We start from the raw sequence: 4,960 nt of genomic DNA, 5'->3' as shown, positions 1-4,960 counted from the left end.
TATATCTTTGTCCTTATTTGTTTTTCTCATCTCTCTGTTGAGAAAGCTGTGCGTTTTAAAATGAAGTTGCTTAGAACTTTTAAATAGCAGGCCTGCTTTAAGAAGCAACTCTTTAGATGCCTTTAAATGTGTCTTTCAGGAAGGATCTTAGCAGATTTTCATGTTTAATACTGTAAAATTAAAAAACAAAAGGAAAAAAGGGCCAGGATAATTTCACAGCAGGCATTAAGGAGGACATCTCTCTAAGTGCGGATTAGATTGTCTGGGCACAGAAGTCACAGTTCAGATGTACTGTCTGTACACAATGTAGCTGTCACAGTTCAGATTGCCTGTTAATTATGTGAAAATAATTATTCCTAGTGGATGATCTTTCTAGTACTTGATCCCCAATACAGTTCTGTGGGTTAAACAACAAAGCTTTGTCCTGGTAAATAGTTATGTGTGCTTCCTAGGTGCATTTTCTTAGCTGTGCAACAAGTGTTACTGATGGGTTTTATTCTGTTAACATATAAAGTTTTTCTCTCTTTACAAAATAGGCTTATGTTATCCTTTAATGTTTTAGCAAACCAATCTGTTTAGGTAGTATAGAATTAACTGTTGTCCTCCTTAAATTAATCTAAAGAAGAAACATGAATAAATTTAGGAGACCTGAAGCACGTGTTGGTGATCTAATGCATCTTCAGATGCAAGGCTTAAACCTTTTGACACCAGCCGTATCCCTGGGACATCACATCACTGCTTTGTGTTTTAGAAATAAGTGTGCTGAATTTCAGGGCAGGCCTTTGATAGCTTTTTAACTTTGTTAAATTGAGCTGTGTTGTGGAATTCAGCTTGTTTTGATCTATAAAATTTGAGGTGTTAAACTCTGGTGGAAGCTGAGCCAGGGTAATTGGTCTGAATTAAGACCGTGTGCGTGTTTGTTCAGTGGTTTGACAGATTTTGCCTTTCAGAATATGCATCTTGAATTTTTGCTTGTGTACAACGTCTGATGTGCTTTGAAGCTGTAACTAGAAACATTGCAGAAAAAGTCACTTTCCTATCGCATTGGGTAAAATACTGAAGGAAAATGAGCAGTAAAGTTACTCAAAGGTTTAGCATGTCACAGTAATGGCAGTATATTGGGCTGACACCTTGGTGAATGCTTTAAAAAAGATGGTTACACAAAGTTATGGAGAATGAGATGTTCTATATTCCTTGAAACAATTCACTAATAAGGCAATCTAAAAAAAGTAATTTTTACTTGTGTGGTTGATATGATTGTCAAATACTTGAAATTATTCCTTTTTTAACATGTGTTGTTAACATTTCAAGAACATGTTTACAATTTGGACTTGTTGAGTTTGTGGATTTTGTGTCTCGAAGTCCATGTATTCACTGCTTGTTTAGCAGGCTTTTAAACTGTCTTCTTGTCCTGCTGCATAAGTCATGAAAAAAGAACAGTTTCCCTCTATGAACTTCTTACATAGATTTTATGAGAAAAAATAATATGTAGCTGTCAAATATTCATACTTGTATTGAAAAGTAACCTGGGCTCAAGTTGATAACGTACAACACCAATTGACCAGATGAGTTTTGCTGCAGAATGCTAATGTGGCAATGAGAAAGGTAAAAAAAAAAAAAACCCTGTTATTTATTTATTCATATATTTGCTGTTTTTGTGCTGGAAAGCCTGGAGTGGGGGTAGAGAGAGTCTTTGTCCTCTTGTGTTACTGAGCCAAGATAGTGGAATTTCTTCTATCAGTTTCATAGTCCAATCATGCCTGTGCTTTAAAGCCACCTATTAGGGGTTTGTATGGTGATGAGTTTCTTCCCCATGGTGAAAAAAAAGGATGAATGCTGCCAGGAGTTCTGAATTGTTAGTCTGTTTCTTTATAATTAAAATAAAGAAAGCAGCTGCTGGTAGCAGCGCAAATGGGAAATATTTATGTGATGTTCTCTGTTCTTACAAACTTGCTGTAGGGAATACCTTGAAATTCTGTTTAGTTGTAACTGAAGATTACAGACTTAAGTGTTAAATCGTCTATTACAATTCTGTGTAATTGACAGTGCTTTTGTTTTGTTTGTTTTCTGGTTAGAAATTAATTTTATGGAAGATTTCTTTCATTCTTTGCTAGATATTACGTCACAATTTCCCTGCTTTTTAATTGTTCACTGCAAAGGTGTAACTGTTAAAACTCAAGTTTCCTTAACTATCAGGGATCAAATGAAATATAAAAAAATTCAAGCAGAAAGTAACATTTTAACATGGAAACCCACTTTTATATAAGATTTTTTTTTTTGAGCATATTTTCTAATTTGTTACATTGTAGTTTGCAGTGTACTTACTAAGGTACATTTCCATTCCAGCCAGCCCTGGAGACCCAAGCCCTCTCTTGAGGAATTGGCTAAATTACATTAAAACTTTCAGTAGCAGCTGAGTTGTTGTTCTCTGATTCTGGAACACACCCTATTAATGGTCTCAGTTGGAAGGAACCAACTGACTTTAATTGCAATAGCAGTATGATTTTGTTTCATGTAAACTAAGAAAATGCTGGTTTGTTGGTTTTTTTTAAAGCTCTCCTTGAGGCTGATTGTATGCAGGGAATTAATTAATTTACGGTTCTTTAGTGTTGGAAACAAATGCGACTGAATTAATGGAACCGTTCACTATGGCTTTCCAATTTGTTCCACAAAGTTGGTTCTAAAGGGATGAGGCTCCAGCATTTGTGATGTGGGGAAACAGGCATATAATAAAGCACTTAGCCTCATTACTGTATTTTCCTTCCTTTACCAAGCATGTGTCAATCCCTGTGGAACTTTAGTATGTGTAGTCAAAAAGACAACATATATTATCTGAGCCATTCCTAAGTATCTCAAGGAATATACTTAAAGGGTATCATATGTGTGATTATGTTTTTTTGGTCTTTGATTGCAATAGTATGTGTACTCATCTCTGTGATGACACTATCGTATGTTGAGGACAAAGTCTGGGATTCAAAAATGTGTATATTTGAGTCCAGTTTTTTTAAAAAAATTATTTGCTAGACACCTGGCAGATTGGAAAGAGTAATAAAAAAGGACATTATTGTTTTTTCTCATCAGAAAATGTTTTCCACTTAACAAATCCTCCAGACTTATTTTTCTAGCAAAGGACAAAGAAATGCCTGCACTTCAGAAGTATGTTAGATTGGCTGGTTTGGTCAGCCTCAGAATGAACCAATGCATACATCATATTTCGATCTTCTACCTATTTAAAGAGTATAAATTCATTATGATTGACTTCCAAATGTTCTTCCTAAAAAAAAAGGTAAGTTTTATGAAGGTAAGAAGCTTTGCTAATGAGGTGGCATGATTTACGCTCTGCAATTTAAGTTGTTGCCTTAAATACAGCTAAAAAGATCCTGTGTATAATTCCTATAGTGAAACTAAAAATCAACTGACACTGAGAGACTTACTGTAGTGGTTCCCTAAGCCTTAACTGCTTGTATTGCAAATACAGCCATGTTTTCTTAAAAGGAACAGTTTAATATGCAACTAGATACCTCTTAGAAATGAGAAATAGAACTATTTAAACTTTAAACTTAGTTATTAGATCAAAATGCCAGCATTACTCAAAAATCAAGGAATTTCTAAAGAAATACAGGAAGGTGGCAGCATTCTACTAATGTCAGCTCATATTCGTGCAAGTTCACACACAGTCAACCAATGCGGTAACATGCTGTTTTGAAAAAGTAAAAAGTGACAATGTTTTTTGCTAGGACATGAACTGGACAAAAATTTTTACCCATATTTTAAAGAGACATTCTTCTTTTTTGACAGTGCTCAAGATGTCCTCGCAAACCTAGAAGAGGCACTTGAGAAGGATTCACTAAAGCCTTTGCTCGACTTTTTTTCTAGACCAATTTGTTCTTTTGACAACATTCTTCAGAGGTCCTGTAAGTAGCAGCAATGCTTCCAAAAGGCACTATGATTTTGTTGGTTTCTGTTTTTTTCTGAGTTTATTTTAAATCCCATCTAAATCTTGCTACTTTACTTTTCACTTCTTTGCTCCTTGTGAACCATTACTAAATTTTGTAGAACATGATTACCTCCCAGGCATATGCATACACATATGTAATGATCCATGCTTCATTAGAGTCTTATTTCCTGCAATTATAAACTCCATAAGGTCTAAAGGCATTGTAACTGTATGATAGTTTTGAAGAAAAAAAAAAACAAAACCAAAAATCCATGCCATTTATTGAACTAGAAGACCCTAAACAAATATGAGAAAAAAGTTATCCTTTCTGTCATAGAGGCCAGACAATTTCCCATGCAGCTTTCAAGAGAAGTTATCCATTGCTAAAATAAGACCTAATTTAGTTAACCCACTTAAAAATGACTGCAACCTTCTGTCTTCTTTGTTTTTCTATTTAGTGTTAACTATTATCTTTTCATATATATTACCTTTGAGAAGTTAAAAAAAAAAAAAAAAAAAGTTCATGGATTCAGTTAGTATCAGTTTTAAGTATTTGCAAGCAGTAGAAGGGCAAGTTCATCCCAGGGCCCACGTTCTCCAGCAGACTGGAATTGTGTTCTCAACCATAGTGTAAAATTTATCCAGGTCATAGGCAGTAGGTATGGTATGCCATTTAAAGTACTTCAGTTCTTCATTAACTGACAAATTTTTTTGGCTTTTAGGTAAAGTTTATGCAGAACAGCCTCAATGCTGGGGGCAGCAGGGCAGGTGTGAGTAAATACCATATGGCATGTTTCTTCGTGTGTACACAGAGATCAAACTGAATCGAAGTGTGTTTTCTGTTCTAACAGTACCCTTCATGAAGAGATTTGAACTCTTGCGTGCAAAATAAAAAGGTGTATTGAACTATACCTTTATTCTCTTAATTCTAAACCAAATTTGGTTCTGTTTTTCCCTATGCTGTAATAAATGGAAATGAATACATCTTTGTCACTGGAATTTCCGTGGTTATGCTGCTTTTTC

The sequence above is a fragment of the Columba livia genome, chromosome 4 (assembly GCF_036013475.1).
Source record: "Columba livia isolate bColLiv1 breed racing homer chromosome 4, bColLiv1.pat.W.v2, whole genome shotgun sequence".
NCBI lineage: Eukaryota > Metazoa > Chordata > Aves > Columbiformes > Columbidae > Columba > Columba livia.
The sequence above is the reverse complement of the archived record's forward strand: the minus strand, read 5'-3'. Positions refer to the sequence as shown.